The 19,701-nt window shown below is 42.6% G+C and overlaps 1 long non-coding RNA gene across 1 annotated transcript in view; it reads left to right on the top strand.

Annotated features, from left to right (window-relative positions):
- The first annotated feature begins 11,443 nt into the window (after positions 1–11,443).
- LOC126989353 (uncharacterized) overlaps positions 11,444–19,701 on the top strand; it is a 22,561-nt gene continuing 14,303 nt past the window's right edge. Inside the window, exon 1 of the long non-coding RNA XR_007743219.1 lies at positions 11,444–11,535. This is a non-coding gene — a long non-coding RNA (uncharacterized LOC126989353). The remainder of the gene's footprint in view (positions 11,536–19,701) is intronic.

Here is a 19,701-nt window from a genome sequence, read left to right as displayed (position 1 = left end):
GTTATATTTCCTACACAAAAACAAGTCTCCAGCTTATTTCCTACACAAAAAATGAGTTCCCTACAGGGCACATCTCCTAAAAATTTAGCATTTTTCGAGTAGTGACATATTTCCTACAGAGATACAGCATATCTCCTACACACAATAATCTGTTCTGTCACATTTCCTACACTGTGTAGGCGCACCCCCCTAGTGGGGCGCCTCTGTACGCAATACACTCCTGACGACCTTGACCAGTCAACAAGTACTTAGCTTGTTATACGTCCGTTCTGCGCAGTATCGTTCACATTCAGACATGAGTCGAGTTTAGTCTCGACCCAGCAGTATTTGTTTCTCCATTCGACGGGACAGACGGCATATTTTGTAGTCCACAGCTCCTGGACCAAGCATGGCTAGTATTGAGGGGAACATCCGCTTCAATGCAGTGGTTTACACAGACAACTCTGGATTCCGGTACCTCCGAAATGTGGCAAGAAACAACAAACTGTACCTGCGTTGCATTCAGCACCCCAGTTGTGGAGGAAGAGCCGTATTGTCGGAGGTAAAGACAGTTGTAAAATGTGGTGGTGTGAGGTGTTGTTCTGTGACCACAACAGCGAGTTTAATGCCCTTTCCATTATTTACAGACAACTGGTGTCATCAGAGCAACGCAAGGCCACAACCATGAGGCATCCGACTTTGCTGCAACAGATCTGAAGAACACTCTTAAGAGGGAAGGCTGTTGAGGAAGTGGGCTCTACCAGCAACTCTGAGATTTTCAGGCGGGTAACAAGACATCACCAACATGGAGCAGATGTGTCTTTCTCATCTGTAGAGCGCAGCATGCTTCGAGCCAAGCGCCGAATTCAACCTAGGCAACCACAAACTGCAGAGGAGTGTGCCAACATTCTAGAAAGCCCAGAGGCCCAGGCCTTTAACGGAAACCTCAGATTTGTCTTCACAGATCAGGGAAGTGGTCATTTGGCATTGATTTTTTATTCTCTAACCCTTGTACCACTGATGACTACAATTAAGGAATGGAATTTTGATGGTACTTTTTACACTGTGCCTGCACTCTTCTACCAGCTCTTCACATTGCTTGGCTTTTACAGAGGTCATTCATTCCCACTCATCTTCACCTTGATGACCTCAAAGTCTCAAAAGTTGTATGATCTCGCAATGCAAAAAGTGAAGGAACTCATCCCCAACCTGAATCCCGAACAAGCAATGGGTGATTTTGAAAGCAGTTTTGGTTAAGCAATTCGCTGTTGCTGGCCACAGGTTCAGATTGGAGGCTGTCAGTTCCACTTTTCACAAAACCTGTACCGGAAAATTCAGAAACTGGGGCTAACTGAACTTTACAACGACAACAAGCACTTTAATAAGTGGGTCAAAAAGATAATGACACTAAGTTATGTGCCAGCCAACCGGATGCATGAAGCAGTTGACTCTCTGTTCCAAGAAAATTTTGACGTGAATGATCATTCCCAGACAAAAATTACTGCATTCAAAACCTACATCACAGAGTACTGGATTCGAAAAGTCACTCCACAACGGATATCTGTCTTCAATTTTTCTCGTGGAACTAACAATGATGCAGAGTCATATCACAGCAGATTGAAAGCCATTGTCCGCCAGCACAAGCCAAACATCTACACTTTCCTAACACATCTGAATAATCTGATAACAGACACAACAAAGGACATTGAACGTGTGGATGCTGGCTTGGACATCACTCGTCCGAAAAAGCAGAAATTTGTCAGAAACATTGAGCGCAGGCTGAACTTGAAAGAACAATTACAGAATGGAACATACACATTGACCCAATACATCAATGCTGTCGCTTACACATTTGATAGCTCTGTTTCAGCATTTCAACTTCCTGGAGACAGTGGTGATGAGAGTGGGGATGAGCATCAGGGCCCTGACAACAACGCAGCTGGTACACAAGATGTTCCTCCCGAACTTCGGTGCAGCATCTGCTTAAGGCGAAGGGAAAGGATAGTTGTTCTTCTGCCCTGCCGACACGCTTCCTCCTGTGCAAATTGCATAAATATCCTTGTATCCGCAGCAGATAATAACAACCCTGCAACATGTCCCACTTGTACTGCAATTTAAAAAGTATGTTTTAATGAAAAATAAAAAGTTCCATAAGTTTTAGTGAAAAATAAAAAGTGCCATTTTAATTAATATATAATATTTGTATGTAATAGATAATAACAACCCTGCAACATGTCCCACTTGTCGTACTGCAATTCATGATAGGCTTGAAGTTTTCATTTAAAAAGTATATTTTAGTGAAAAATAAAAAGTTCCATAAGTTTTAGTGAAAATTAAAAAGTGCCATTTTAATTAATATATAATATTTGTATATAATAGATAATAACAACCCTGCAACATGTCCCACTTGTCGTACTGCAATTCATGACAGGCTTGAAGTTTTCATTTAAAAAGTATGTTTTAGTGAAAAATAAAAAGTGCCATTTTAATTAATATATAATATTTGTAGGAGATATGACAGTATAACTGTAGGAGTTATGACGGATGCGCCATACTGCCGCAGCTCCTAGACTTAGGCAGTCATATTTCCTACACAAAAACAAGTGTCAAGCACATTTCCTACACCTACTGTGTGTAGGAGATATGCTGTATCTCTGTAGGAAATGTCACTACTTTAAAAAGGGCTAAATTTGCAGGAGATGTGTCCTGTAGGAAATGTGGCGTAGGAAATGTGGCGCAGCCCCGCGAGAAAGAGCAGGGCAGTTGTCAAGACCAAGAGCCTTTGACTCCAATGTCCAAAAGGGACATGAGTGTGAGATGCATATTCCATATGGGGACGGACAAGGCTCTTATAAATAGATAGCAACTGTGAGGGAGAAAAGATCTGGCCAAGACAGTACAGAACACCTAACCTCAAGGATGCTGATTTAGTAAGAAAGGAGCTATGAAGTTTCCAATTTAGATTTTTAGATAGGTAAAGGCCAATAATATTAATTGTGGATGAAAGGGACAGTTGAGTGTTGTTGAAGAATAGGGGATAGTGATTTGGAAGGTTGTGTCAAGTTGATAGGTGAAGAAATTGAGATTTTGAGGCATTGAGGGAAACTAAGTTTATTTTGCCCCAATCGGAAATGATAGTAAGGTCAGAGGTTAATCGCTCTGCAGCTTTTAACCTAGTCCTGCAATGCCTGTCTTCCCAGCCAATCTTACCTTTGTTTCTTGTACTTCAATCAAGGACTTCCCTTGAGAGGGAACTTGTCTAACTCCAGATTTTTTTTTTTCTTTTTCAGTACTGTCAACTTGAATGTGGACCATCAGTTTGATAATAATGCGGTCTGTGTGCTCTTCGGTTGTCTTATCCAGAACACCCATATCATCGCACACAAACTTAAGTTCTGAGGACAATGTTTGTGTGCACACTTGCAGTTATATACTCTTACCAGAACAACTTTCATGGACAGTTTATAAATGATTACTGCTGAAATAAAGTCAATGAATTATTATAATAGGGCTGAATCAAGCATTCCTTTTGTCACGACTAAAATCATGATTGTTTCTCCTTTGATCTTGTACAATTCTAAACTGTAGCAGTAATAGCATCCCGTGGATATGAGGTATATAATTCTTAAGAGTTTGTTTAAGTTTATGTATTGTATTAATGGAATCTGCTTGTTTTATGGACGAATACAGTGTATGGTTTACTAATCTCGATTGTCTAAAAGTATTATACTATGAAATCATAAGTCTCACCAAGATAAATGCTTTTAGGTAACAAAGGAACTGTTTGTACTTTTTTTGTGCCCTTGAACTGTCTCCTTTGCTGTAAAAAAAAAAAAAAAAAAAAAGTGTATGCTCGCCATGCAAGAAGCTGTTACTTACTACGTGTCACCGGACTACGTGCTCTAGTATGGTTCAATAAAGAATAATGTTTCTAGTGAATTCATTATTTAGATTTCAGAAACTGTCTTCCACATGCTAGCATATCCAATTTGTACCCCTTTTCGTTGGAGAAAGTCTGCTATCAGTATTTCACAACTTCCCTCCCCAGCCTAACTCCTCTACTTGCTAATGAATTGGGTAAGTGTACATTGTAGGTAGTTCTATGAATAAACAGGATTTATCTTCATGGTTTCTGGACATTGATTTTCTTACTCTTGAGTAGTTTGAATGTGGAGGTCAATTACTTATTCATCTCCAATATATCTTACTCAAACATTTCAGCAAAACCAGAACCATCACATTTATATAAGGCGGGGCAGAACATTGATCAAAGTTTGGCGCTAAAATGCTTTGTAACACAATGAGTAAGTTTACTAATATAGTGGTCCAGACAAAGTTAATTATTTTTATTTTTACTTATGCGGGCATTACATGTTATAATCAGGCATCCATACCAGATCAATCAGTTTTAGAGTAAAGGAAAAGTTTGGGTGGATGCCACCCTGAACTTTGACTTTCAGTGTCAAACAGCATAAACAGGTTGATTTTTATCCAAAAAAATCAAAGTATGTTTGGTAATTTTAGTTTTTAGGGTTATATGTTGTTTGAAGTATAATGCATACAAGCCATGTAATTATTCTACACATTATCACAGTTAAATGTGATGTTACCTCAGCGAGATTTGAGTATGTATAACGGTTTAAGACTGATGACCGTTCACACGTTCAAACATGGACATGCACCGAGCAAGCTCCGCCCACAAAAGTCAGGCCCGATCAGACATCCGTCAAACACGTTGGTCCAACATGTTTACCCCTTTCACACGTTCAAACATTCTCTCAAACATCGTGTTGTCAAACGCGTTTGCCAACATGTCTGACCGTGTAAAACCCCCATAACGAGTGTCGGAGCATGTCCCCATTGGATAATGTATGGGGGGAGAGATCCTCTCGCCGCGGACTCACTTGTCGTTCTGCCGGGGTGCGGTACGATATGCTGGGTCGGTCACTTGATTCAGATCGGTCAAAATATCTCGCCACACCGGCCTCACACAAGCAGTGATGCCATTTTGGGATTTTTTTCTAGATGATCTGAATTGCAGTTAATCTAACGGGAAAATTTTTAGAATTGACAAGAGTAACTAGCAGATTTTCAAGACCAATCTGGCGGCAAATTTTTATAACTTCACCTATCATCTGGCGGATTTTTTAGGCCATCCTAGCGGATTTATAAATTTTGAGTTGGCAACACTGCACACAAGTCAGTGTCACAGTGTGCACTGTGGAGCGGGCGGCGGCGGGTGTGAGTCGTGTGGTACGTGACCGTCTGCTCTTCCGTGTTGTATTTTGAAATGCTTTTCTGTGCAATGTAAGTTTGCTGAAGTTCTTTGGTATCTTATGCTGTACTGTGGTAGTTAGTTGTAATAAGTGCATAAGATTAGCTGTAACTGGTGAAATAACGCACTCATAACCTGGTAGCCTAGCTACGTACTTTACTTTGTTTTCTCGTGATTTTTTTTTTTTTTTTACTTAAATTCTCTCATTTTTTTTCCTAATATTGTAATATTGTATATGCCAATGGCAGATTCGTTGTCATAATATTTATTAATATAGTAGCCTACTGCATAGTGTAAGTGCATAATGTTTTTTTTAGTTTCCAAAATGTGTCCGTAGTCATATGAGTAGGCATAGCCTCCTGCATAGTGTAAATGCATAATGTTATTTATAGAGTATACCATATTGTTCCCAAGCAGCCCAAAGACTCCGACGATTCAGTTAAGGACCCTGAAGAGGCTTTCCAGACTTTTATCACCACTGGGATTTGATGAGGGCCACTCGGAAAGGTAAGAAGCTATTCTCCATTGGTGGTTCATCTACCCACATGGAAAATAGCTTAAATACGTAGTGCTTAACTAATTTCGGTGCCTAACATCAGCAAGAAGTGTAGCAAACAAAGAAAATAAGTGTTATTCTGATTATAAGTGCCTGCTGGTCGAGGCATCGTGACGTGTGACACGAGTGATTTTGTTAATGTGCCTTTCCGTCGATTCACCCCATCGTGTGATCCGAGTTATTACTTATATTTACATGTTCGTGGAGAAGGTAACAATACTTGTGACAACATTAAAACAAAAAGTAAAGTGGGGAGCATGCGCATTTGCTGCGCGTGGCTGCAGGCGCTCATCTCCCTTTGAGCCTGTGGTGGGAATAAACCCTTTACCCAGGGACAGAAGGCCGGTCTGAGTTCCGGGCTGCCTAAGTTTACCTTCCCGGGAAGCTGGTATTACAACCCCTGACTGATACCCGGTACCCATGCACTGCTGGGTGGACAGGGACGAGGGGTAAAGAGTCTGCCCATCTGACTCTGCTCCACCCGGGGATCGAGCCCGGGACCTCTCGGTTGTGAGGCGAGAGCGCTACCATTACACCACGGAGTGATTGTTTTTATCTGCCTGTACGTCGAGGAAAATAAATATGTGCGCATATATATATATATATATATATATATATATATATATATATATATATATATATATATATATATATATATATATATATATATATATATATACTTTTCACTAACATGGTCTGACCCGATGACACTGTGAAAGATCCAGACTTCAAGATCATGGGGTCAATCAATCAATCACCACGTGAGCGTGGGTGTCAATCAGCGATGATTGTGTAACGTAGCTATATATATTGTTTAGGTAGGGGAGGTGGAGGGAGGGGCTGTGATCAATCAATCAGTCAATCTCCACCCAGACCAATCAGTGGACGCGCGGACACGTGAACGCTCGTGTCAATCAGCGGCGATTGAAGGGCTGAGTTTCTTCCATGTCCACCAGGACCATTCAGTTGACACGCGGACACGTGGACGCGCGTGCCAATGAGCGGCGATTGCGAGGGTAAGTTTCTTCCATCTGCAGCCAAACCATTCAGCTGACACGCAGACACGTGGACGCGTCTGTCAATCAACGGCGATTGAGGCGGTAAGGTTCTCCCAGCCCTGTGTCAAAAAAACGTCGATTGAGGGGGTAAGGTTAATCAATTCCGGTGTCCTCCACCGAAATGGTGGGGGCTGGTTTGGTGGAATGGGGAACTAGCGTGGGTTGGCTCTGGGGGGCGGCTAAGGGACTTAGATGGGCGGGTGGGTATTTTTTTGGGGGGCCTGGGGCGGGCAGAGGCTGGTTGGTGAAATAAATCAGTCCCTCGTGACCGTTCGGATGACACATTCACATGGTCCGGTCTGTGGACATTGGTTTCAGTTTAACGGTGATTGAGCGTCTAAATTTAACCAATTACTGTCTTGGGCATCGAAACGCCGGGTGGGACGGTCACGGAGACGAAAGTGAAAAGTATAGTAGGAAAGCGAGCTTCTGAAACATTCCAAGATTAACTATGACTCTCATTGGGTAGCCGCATAAGGCGTGTCTCGCCTCGTGCAGGGTCCGAACTGGGACACGCAGCGCTACCACGTGCCTTCGGGTGCGGTGGGGTTGTAGGGTACTAATGTACAAGGTACTCAGAAGTCTCTCAAGCTTCCCGTGTATTGACGCTGGGGAAGAGCCTACACCTACCCAAATGAAACCTTGGTGTGCTTCTAATACAACGGCCAGAAAATTGACCGGGGAATTGAGTGAGAATATTACTACCCGCGATGGGGACAAACGGCGTAGGGGCGCGCCCCCCGGTGGCGGATGGGGGAATCCTCTTTGAGGGTACACATAAGTGTCGCGGACCAACTTGGCCTATATGAGAAGGAAAACTCACATTCCAAACCCCCTACTATATGTAGGTGTCTTTAAATATATGTGTTATATGCAAACTACAATTGTATATCTATTACAGGTAGATACCAAATAAAACAGGTACAATGACAGATAAGCAGAGCCAGAGCAGCGAGTCTGATATAGACGACTCAGACCGTGATGAACACTTCGATGTGCGAAAGTATCATCAAGCTACAAAGTGAAGAAAAGAATGCCTGTCCTTTTCAGAGGAAGAGGCAATCCTATCGAAGTACCCAAAAGAACTCTGGGAACAAATGGAACGTAGAAACAAGAGCCAAATTGAAGATCAGAGGCCAGGTATGTAAATGTATACAAGTATATGTATGTTATATATCATACGCATGAGGATTATAATTCTTGCGTTCTACTGTTGTATGATCGCATGAATGATTGATAATTTATTTCAGGCTGTAGTCAATGGACTGACGGTAGTGCACAGCCCACACCAGCAGAGCAAAACCCTGCAGGTACAAGTTGTTTTCTGCAAGGAAATTATTTGGTAAATGTGACTGTGTTCGAACAATGTGTTGGTACATGACTAGCATTTACAAACAGGTTCTTCCCCAGGTGCCTCATCAGAGGATGAGACAGGGGGTGACATGTCTGTGCCAAGGCCAAGGTTAACCGAGGATGAAATGGAGCTACTTGCCTGCCAAACCCAAGGCATGGGCACCTCGGAAATCCTTGAGAAGGGTGTCTTGAATCCTGCAAAACGCAGACGGATCAAGAAGACGTTTGAAGAGCATGGGACTGTCCCAACTCTGAAACAGGTGGAAAGTCATTTTGCATCTCAACTCGCCTACCATGAAGGGGAAATAAAAAAAGTTACAAGAGATGGAAGAATCATGGAAGACGTTGGCAGAAGAATTTTTGGCTGGGTCTGAAGGATGAGCAGGCTGCCAGACTTCAGGCACACCTCGGGGAGCACCGGCCACGTCCAAGGAAAAGGGATGCTGTGAGCAGGGTGCAGTAAGTAAAATCATGTAAAAACTGAAACTGATTTTTGCACAACACCAATGCTAATAAACTGACTGTCCAGTTCAAAATGTAATGCTCATTGGTAGTTCTATTACAGGCGGCTGTGCCCACTGGCGTGGTGGAAGGTGCATTAACATCAGGCGACACCTCAGTCAGTGCCATAAGCATCTTAACAAAAGTGATATTGATACGTTGATTGAAAAATACTCTTCACTGCAAAAAGTAGTGCGATCAAAGATGCTAAAAAAAGCCTCCAGTTAGAGACAGCTCCAGCAAACAAAAGATCAGTAAAAATTATCCTTCCAGACAGTGCTATGTCTGCGATAAACAAGTAAAAAGACTTGACATTCACGTTGGGAAGAAACACTCCGTGAAGCGGCGCACAAATACGTTCAGGGATATCATGCGCCAATCTCTGGTGCTATAGCAGGGCACTGATGAAATTGAAACTGTGGAGGTGGCATCTGGGAAATGAACCATTTTAATAACAGATGGAGTAAAATAATTCCTGAACCATTTTGAGGAGTATTTGAGGATCTGCGCTCCGCACGCTGACTCAACCAAAAGAGCGCAAAGGCGAATGGCGAATAATGTTCTCACCCACAAGGTTCAGAACGACATTCTGACGACCCTGAGTGACTCTGCCATCTGTAAGCTGCTGGTGAAAATAGATGATACTGAACCTCTTGGATTCTTGCCCAGCAAAAAAAGAGATGTTCAGTGTGGGTTACAAAAGAAAAAATGTAGATGCATGCAGACGAGCTGTTGCATGCTTGGAATGGTCGGATGATGAATTGTACCATGTAGAGAAGGATGAGGCACAGACAACAGACAAACGCCTCCTCATTACAAAAAGGAAGTATGCAATTATGCATGCCATGTGCTATATAACTAATATAACGATTTCTTCTCAATACTTTAGCTATTTTTATACAATTGTTCCCGCAGTGAAAAAAAAGGGAGGGTTGAGAAGGGGCCAAACCAAACGTAAAGAAAGAATTAGAACGTCACATTGGAAGATCGATAAAATCCTAAAATCCGATTACATCAAGAACACCTCTGGCAATGCCAAGAAGTGCTTGACTAACCCAGAAGTGACACCTTTGGCCCTGAGCGACTTTAGCAAGCTCAGAGACATCCACATCCTTACACTGATGATACAATTGTCGGTGGTAGCGAGTGTTCTCAAATGCTAATAGGTTCCCGGATAGAGAAACTCAATATCCGTCAGGGTTACTTTATTGGATAAAAATCACAGAGGTCAATGGCACAAACAAAACATAAAGAAAAGGTGTTTGTGTGGGTATGCGTTTGTGTGAATGTTGTGAAGTGTGGGTGACATTTAAGTGTTGGTGTATGTGTGGAACAATGTACGAGGACAGACAGTAAAAGATAAACGAAGACAAGGAAAGTTGACAATGAAGACGCGACAAGACAGACTGGCAGACACATAGTGACGATGGACATTACATGTTGGGACGGCTCTGCAGCGCCCATTTTCTTAATTGACACTGAGGGGAAGGAGCACGCAGTTGAGCGGTGACTGCTATACAATCAGTAAGAAGACCCATGGAGTTTGCTGAGTTCACACTGGGGGAATATCTCGATATGGAGGAGAGGAGGACAAAAGGGTCTGAGCCTGAAAACTACTACGTGATTCGAGTTGCGAGGCATAAAACAGTTCAGCAAGGTAATTACGGTTTACTTCTATGGCATATATTACCCAATGATCTTTTAAGATTGACGAAAAAATGTATCCCTATGTATGAGTAATGGGTTATTTTCTTTGCAGGACCCTCGCTCCTCTATCTGGAGGAATCTTGCAGAAAGGTGTCAGATGCATACATGTTGTTCTACTTGTCGGTGGCAACGTCCTGCATGGCCCCAAGCTGCCTAGTGTTTCCAAATAGGTTTCAAATAACGGAGGCCAAATGTTGCTCAAAAATAACATTTTCCAATCTGAGCAGGATTGTGAATAAGACGGCGATTACGTCCACATCCCATTGCAAGTCTACTTCCAGGATATTTCGCCGCTCCCAGATATCAGCTCTCTGGGAAAAATGTGATGACCCAGCCTGGAAGCAGAAGGTCGCTGAGCAATGTTGCCATTCCCTGGCTACCGCCACTAGGTATTATCACTATTCCAGTAAAGTGGAGCCAGGGAAGTTAGTAGTGGCCACATTGAGGCAGATGAGGGATGGCTACACAAATGACGATGCACACACCTTCCCCGAGGGCGTTCCCGGTGTGCAGCATAAGAACACGGCTGAGGTTTACCCTACCCGCCAGATGAGATGTGTCAGTTTTACCGGCGGGGGGGCTTTTAGAGGGGTCAGCGGAAATAGGTAGCATGTTTCTCACCATAGGTAGATTCACGACAAGAATTCACCAAATCAGACGGCTTAGTTGTCGGACTAAATTTCTCACTTTCCCTGAGGTTACCTATCCCATAGGAACCCATGTTAAAAAAAAAGGCTCACTGAAGTCCGACAGGTAGAAAGTGAGAAACTAGACTTGAGAAGTCTGTCGCGAGACAGGTTAGTTTAACCCTACTGTTGGCAGTTGTGTCGTTGATACAGCAGTCCTGCTCAGTACGAGAGGAACGGCAGGTCCTGACATATGGTTCCGCTCTTGGTCGATCGGCCAGTGGAGCGAGGCTACGTCCGTGGGATTATACCTGAAAGCCTCTAAGGCAGAATCCCGGCTGGATGACCAACGATACCGCGTATGGCCTGCATCGGGATGGTTACCATTGAATTTTCGAGAGATTCGCTCCCCGTTCGTTCGCTGGCGGGGCTAGAAGATGGACCCGTGCAGAGGGAACTCGGGAGTGCCTCGACAAACAGGTTCAGGCTCTCTCCCCCCTAGTAGAGAACACCCAGATGCTGATGTGCCGTACCGAATCGTACGTAAACGACTTACGTACCTGTCACGGTGTTGTTGGCGGCAAAGCAACATCCTCACTGGGTACTCCCAGTGTTGGAGGCATCTAACACAGATGTATCTAATTTCCATGCACAATTTTGATCTAATTCAATTTATGGTCACACTTTAAGTTATTTCGAAAGCGCTTTTAATATTTGCCCAAACTGTTAACTCGCTTAAATTTATAGCAATGCCTTCGAACCTTAAGTGTGACGTCTGTCCCGGACGATTTGCAGCTCAGTACTTCCAGCTGAGTAAAACTTGCCGCCTCTGCGTTCAAAGATTACAACTTCAGAGGGCTGTGACTGAATGGAAAGTCAAACATTACAATCTTGAAACGAAATTCGAAGCCCTTCAGGAATTTGTTGCAAGCAATGTGGCAGTGACTCCATCATCGATGGTGGAGAGGCCCTCCACCGAGACTGTGCCCTCTCCAGACGAATCTCCTGCTTCACGGGAGGACGTGTTACTTGCCTCACAGGTTGACTCCCAGCCTGCCTCACAGGCTAACCCCCAGCCTGCACCACAGGCTAACCCCCAGCCTGCCTCACAGGCTAACCCCCAGCCTGCCTCACAGGCTAACCCCCAGTCCGCCTCACAGGACAACCCCCAGCCTGCCTCACAGGCTAACCCCCAGTCCGCCTCACAGGACAACCACCAGCCTGCCTCACAGGCTGAACCCCAGCCTGCCTCACAGGCTGAACCCCAGCCTGCCTCACAGGCTAACCCCCAACCTGATTCACAGGCTAACTCCCAGCCTGCCTCACAGGACAACTTCCAGCCTGCCTCACAGGACAACTTCCAGCCTGCCCCACTTAACGCTTCTCTTCCTGCTTCACAGGATGTCGGGTTCCAACCTGTAAGGAATGGAGCCAAACCGAAGCAGGCAACCAAGGATTTACTGACCCCCACTACCTTCAATAGGTTCCAGGTGCTGGCAGACACCATGGAGGATGAGTTTGAGACTTGCCTAGTTGGGGACTCCATGGTGCATGGCCAGCTAGTTTAGTAATGTGGTCGTTCATCAAACGGCCGCAGAAAGCGTTACTGCTATCCAGGTGCCAGACTGGATGATATTACCGCAGCGTGCGATGATGTCACAAGAAATGCCGATCGAAACACCCTCTTTGTCATTCACGTGGGGACAAATGACGTAAAGACAACCCGTTCTGAGAAACTGCTTGGGAAATACCGCCGGATGATCAAGCAGTATACACGTAAAACTGATGCCAGTAACAACATAATCTAAGGAATCCTCCCGAGGGTCGGTGCTGGACCTAGCTTTTACAGTAAGGCCTTCAGCACAAACAACAGACTTCAGTCCCTTTGCTCACAAGAAAACGTCCAGTTCGCTAACTTGTGGAACAGTTTTTACTACGATTCAGACCTGTTCCTTGGTGATGGCATCCACCTAAACCCTGTTGGAGCAGCCCGTTTCGGGAGGCTGCTGTGACCAAGTGGCTCTTCGAAAGCCAAAAAACGCGGAGGCGAGAACACCAGCAGCTCCACCGTAACTTGGCAGAGGACATATCCTATATACGGATAACTTCTACACCAGCCCTCTGCTTGTCAGTTACCTGCACGACATGGAAACAGGTATATGTGGGACGGTCAAGGCTAAAAGGAAACACATGCATCGCCAAGAAAAAGTGACTCACAAGGGTGAAATGCACTTCTACGCTGCCAACAATAGAAGTAAAAAATTGGACTGAGTCCGTTCCAAAACGATGACAAGTAGGACGTATCGGTTAAATACGGATTCGGATTGAGCCCGTTCACGTTACTTAAGATGACAAGAACGCGTCGGTTACGTAAGAATTCGGACCGAGCCCGTTCACGTTACTAAGATGGCAAGGACGCGTCGGTCACGTAAGAATTCGGACTGAGCCCGTTCACGTTACTTAAGATGGCAAGGACGCGTCGGTCATGTATGAATTCGGACTGGGCCCGTTCACGTTACATAAGACGAGAAGGACGCGTCGGTCAAGTAAAAATTCGGACTGAGCCCGTTCACGTTACTTAAGATGACAAGGACGCGTCGGTTAAGTAAAAATTGGGACTGAGCCCGGTCACGTTACTAAAGATGACAATCCAGCAAACACAAGTACGTCGGGCCTCCAGCGGCCCGACAGTGCAAAACTCTGTCGGCCCGATGTCCTTTTTGCTCATCGTTTTAACGGAGGCCCGACGTAGTATACCGGTCATATGTCTCCCATATGCCGATCATATAGTATGCTAGCCCCAGCCCCACTCACCCACTTCCCCCTTCACTTTTACCACAAGCCGCACTGGCTTATATATATATATATATATATATATATATATATATATATATATATATATATATATATATATATATATATATATATATATATATATATACTACAGCACCACGTATACATAGGGACATAATAAATAAATGTACTGCAACGACTGAAATTATAATTATAAATATAGTATACTAAGGTTACTTAACTAAATCAATAAAAAAAAAAAAATTGCATGATAAATTACACCATGTTGCAAATCACTTTTGCATGTCACATGTAAATCAAACTAAGTAAGAATCTTGAAGAGTATAATAATCAGTCACCTAATATATGTATTACTGGCGATAATGAAACTTCATTGTCCACTTTGAATTATGAATGATTAAATTACAGCACTAAAATATAATGGTCTTAAACAAAATTATAGACACCTGTAATAGTTTGTGGTAGTTGTTATTACAACTTCAACTAAATTTGTTCCCAGACATACATTTATCGTGCAATATACATATATATCAAACCATTTAAATTTATATTAATTATGATGATATATCAGCTATATAGCTCCCTTCTAATTTACCATACCCTTATTATTCTGGTTCAGTTATCTTTCCCATAGTTAATGTTAACTTTGCCAGAAATGGCGCATGAACTATACAACAACCGTTATGTAACTGCAGATCATTCGTAATTATTCCACTACCTGAACTTTTTTTGGTCCTCCGGCGCATAATTTGAACACAGAAATCCTAGTCATTGACAGTAGGCTACATGTAGGTACTTGAAAAAAAGAAAAATCTAAATTATTAATTAGTCCGTATAAAATTGTCACTTGTTTTAGGAGCTGTTAGCTGAAACTATCCTGTAAATTATTGGCATAAGTATGTTGTGTGCACTTACACTATGCAGTAGGCTATGCTTACTCATAAAAAAATAAAAAAAAACATTATGCACCTACACTATGCAGTAGGGTCTGCCTACTCATAAAAAAAAAAAAAACATTATGCACTTACACTATGCAGTAGGGTCTGCCTACTCAAATGCCCACGGACACGTTATGGAAATCAATTAAAAAAAAGTATGCATTTACAATATGCTGTAGGCTACTATATTACTAAACATTATGACAACGAGTTTGCCATTGACACAAATATTATTACAGTATTAGGAAAAGAATGTGATGAATTTAAGTAAAACAAAAATGAGAAAATATAAAAGTAGCTAGGTTATCGAGTTGTGAATGAGTTATTTCACCAGTTACAGCAAATCTTATGCACTTATTACAACTAACTACCACAGTACAACATAAGATACATGATAAGAACTTCAGCAAACTTACCTTGCACAGAAAAGTATTTCAAAATACAGCAGGGAAGAGCAGACGCTTCACGTACCACGACCCACACCCGCCGCCCGCTGCATACTGTGTGCCGGCGTCCAGCGAACACTATCATCTTTGCCCGATTTTTTTTCCCCATCACATTATGGGTATAGAACTCCACATAGTACATAATTTCATTTTAATTTACATATATTAATAATGATAACACAATGATTGATTTACAAAACAACAATCGAAGAAGGATTCACGTCACTGGTGAATGTTAATTGTGCTATGTGTGTGTGTGTGTGTGTATATCTGGATCTCGACAGTAATGCGCAGGACACCTGTATAGGTGCATAACACGCATATATGTGTTGGCTGTTGTGGGGACGGGGGAGCCAAGTGTGCAGGGGAGGGAAGTGGATCAAGTGTAGTTGTTACTGTCTGTCTGTCTGTCTGTCTAGCTGGCTGGCTGAATCTGTGGATTCTCTCTCTCTCTCTCTCTCTCTCTCTCTCTCTCTCTCTCTCTCTGTCCGTTCCATGGCGGGAACCGTTACTTCGTCTCCACCCCTGACCCGCCCCCCCCACCTCCCAAACGTTACCCCAAGAACGGTAGCGTGACTTTTTTGTTGACAGGAACATGAATATTCTGTCAGTCTGTCTAGCTGCCTGACTGGCTGGTTGGCTGGATGAATCTGTGGATGTTCTCTCTCTCTCTCTCTCTCTCTCTCTCTCTCTCTCTCTCTCTCTCTCTCTCTCTGTCCGTCCCATGGCGGGAACCGTTACTTCGTCTATTTTCGTTCACGAACTAGATTATGGCAAGCTTTCAAATTCGTTTCAAATCTTATGTTGAGGCACATCCTATCACTGTTAATGCTAATTATTATTGTCAATCAACTATATACACTTTAAAAAGAAAAAGAACCATGAAACCACGTCGTTTTACAAGTAACGGACGAAACTTTTTGACAAGCAGAATATCGTTCACTTGGAAATTAGACAACATAAATTCTTCGTTATGTAGAGATTGAAAGTAAATCATATATATTTGCCATGGTTATACTCAAATCATGAGAACATTGTAATTGAAATGAAATCAGTCATTTATGTGTCATTTTAATCATCCTAAATAATGATATAATAACATGCCTTCACAAACGCTCGCTTGACCATGACTGGCGGTTGAATGCACACGACGCCATTTTGCACACGGCACAGCGGCGCTTCCTGGCAGAAAGGAGACAACTGTCGATGATTTGGCCAATGCTGACATGTCAACAAAGAAAATAGCCGGGATGATGAGGATCAGTAAAGAACAGTCCAACGATGGAAAAGGAGTTATGAAGAGACTGAAAGTTTATAAAATACAAAAAGACGTGGGGGCCCTCGTCACACGTCTATGCGTATACATGCATTGAGAGAGAGAGAGAGAGAGAGAGAGAGAGAGAGAGAGAGAGAGAGAGAGAGAGAGAGAGAGAGAGAGAGAGAGAGAGAGAGAGAGGAAAAACAAAGAAATGCAGAGAGAAAAAAAGCAAACAAACAAATACAGAGAGAGAGAGAGAGAGAGAGAGAGAGAGAGAGAGAGAGAGAGAGAGAGAGAGAGAGAGAGAGAGAAGTCTAACTTATCACCCCCCCTCCTCCCTATGTGTGTGTGTGTGTGTGTGTGTGTGTGTGTGTGTGTGAAAACATCGGTATTTTGTTGAACGTTTATCTTTATCACAGTGTGGCAGTAAGCTTTTATTATATGTGGCCCAGCCCGGGGAGAGAGAGAGAGAGAGAGAGAGAGAGAGAGAGAGAGAGAGAGAGAGAGAGAGAGAGAGAGAGAGAGAGACCTAACTTATCATTCTACACGTGTCACTTTTCCCGCGATTTGGAAAGCGCGAATTTTTAGAGCCTATTATTTGCTATACTTATTCATGTACTACTCTGAGCTGCTGTAATACATCAGATTACATTTTTCTCATTGATGACATACTATTAGATTTATAATTCCGCTTTTTATTATAATGTTAATATTAACTCGCGAAGGAAAAATATCCGGCATTTAGACCTCAGGCAGTTTAAGGGTTAAGATGACAAGGACGCATCGGTCACGTATGAATTGGGACTGAGCCCGTTCACGTTACTTAAGATGACAATTCCCAGCAAACACAAGTACGTCGGCCCTCCCTCGGGCCGACGTGTGTTGTTGCGGCGGCCCGACGGTGCAAAACTCCGTCGGTCCGATGTCCCTTTTGCTCATCGTTTTACCGGAAGCCCGACGTAGTATGCCGGTCATATGTCTCCCATATGCCGATCATATATAATATGCTAGTCCCAGCCCCCACTCACCACACATCGCCCTTCACTTTTACCACAAGCCACACTGGCTTAAGGACATAAGAAATAAATGTATTGCAACGACTGAAATTATAACTATAATTCTAGACGAGTTACTTAACTAAACCAATAAAAAAAAATTGCATGAGAAATTATACCACGTGACAAAATTACTTTTTGCATGTCACATGCAAATCAAACTAAGTAAGAATCTTGAAGAGTATAACAGCATATAATGAAACGTCATTGTCCACTTTGAATTTATGAATGATTTAATTACAACAGCAAAATATAATGGTCTTAACAAAAAAATATAGACACCTGTAATAGTTTGAGGTAGTTGTCATTACAACTTCAAGTAAATTTGTTCCCATACATATATTCATCGTGCAACATACATATATGTCAAACCATTTAAATCTATATTACATATGATGATATATCAGCTACATAGCTCCCTTCTAATTTACCAATTCCGTATTATTCTGGCTCAATTATCTTTCCCACAAATGATGCATGAACTATACAACAACCGTTATGTAACTGCTGCTCATTCGTAATTATTCCACTACCTGAACTTGTTTTGGTCCTCCGGCCCATAATTTGAACACAGAAATCCTAGTCATTGACAGTAAGCTACATGTAGGTAGGCTACTTTAAGTAAAAAAGATAGATAAATAAATAAATAAAATCTAAATTCTTAATTAGTCCGTATCAAATTGTTACTTTTCTATCGCTGTTAGCTGCTACCATCCTGAAAATTACTGTCATAAGTATGTTGTGAAGTCCTGTAGTTAATAAAAAAATAAAAATAAATCATTATGTACTTACATTATGCAGTAGGCTATGCGTTCTCCTAGGCCCACGGACACGTTCTGGAAATTAATAATAAAAAAAGCATTATGCACTTACACTATGCAGTAGGCTACTATATTAATAAATATTATGACAACGAATCTGCCACTAGCACATATAATATTACAGTATTAGGAAAAGAATGCGAGAATTTAAGGAAAAACAAAAAGAAAGAAAATTCGCCAGAAAACAAAGTACGTAGCTAGGCTATCGGGTTGTGAATGAGTCATTTCATCAGTTACAGCGAATCTTCTGCACTTATTACAACTAACTACCACAGTACAGCATAAGATACATAAGAACTTCAGCAAACTTACATCGCACAGAAACATACACGTCACACACCCACTGCCGCCCACGTCACAGTGCACACTGACTCGTGTCGCGGCGGCGTGCAGGGAACACATCACCCGACTTTTTTTTTCGCATCACATTATGAGTATAGAACTCCACGAAGTACCCAAGTTCATTTTAATTTACATACATTAATAATGATAACACAATGATTGATTTACAAAAAAATCAATCGAAGAGGGATTCACGTCACTGGTGAATGTTAATTGTGCTATGTGTGTGTGTGTGTGTGTGTGTGTGTGTGTGTACAGAAGTGTATATACTATATGCCCATGGTCGTTTGCAGTTTCTCGAAAGACCGATCGATTCATTATCCATCACATAGATACCTTAGGGCCACATTTAAAAAAAAAATAAATAAATAAAAACGTCTTTTACACACGCACATACAGCATGTCACTGCAGAAGACGATAATTAAAGTCGTTGGAGTACGGAGGCCCTCCGTCGATTTGACGTCAGGAATTCTGCTGACGGTGGGCGCCCTTCTGCCGACGGTGCTGGTTTGCTGGGAAGGACGCGTCGGTAAAGACTTAGCCCGTTCACGTTTATACTTAAGATGACAAGGACGCGTCGGTTAAGTAAGTGATCCAAAACTTGTTTATCGAAACTCTCTTGCTCTAAGTAGAGGTGTATCTTAAGGACATACCTTAACGAACAGGACTTTGCAAAACTTAGTATTTCTTATAATTATTTACTCTGCGCTGGCTATACTTTGTATTGCAGCTGACCGGCCGCCCTGATGACCAACTCTTCCCTAGCTTGCCTCATGAGAAGGGCGTCTCCGTGGCCGAGTGGTTAAGGCGGGGCATACCCGCCTCGTTGATCACTGGTTTAATCCCCGACGGGAGCAGAATTTTTTTTTTTTTTCTCGTGTGTTTCGTTAAACAGCTTTCTTATGCATGCCATGACGTCACGCTGGCTTCCAATTGGGGGAGGAGGAGTCCGTTAGGATGATATACTATAA

The sequence above is a fragment of the Eriocheir sinensis genome, unplaced genomic scaffold (genome assembly GCF_024679095.1).
Source record: "Eriocheir sinensis breed Jianghai 21 unplaced genomic scaffold, ASM2467909v1 Scaffold1131, whole genome shotgun sequence".
Lineage (NCBI taxonomy): Eukaryota > Metazoa > Arthropoda > Malacostraca > Decapoda > Varunidae > Eriocheir > Eriocheir sinensis.
This window is presented reverse-complemented; position numbering and strand designations above follow the sequence as displayed.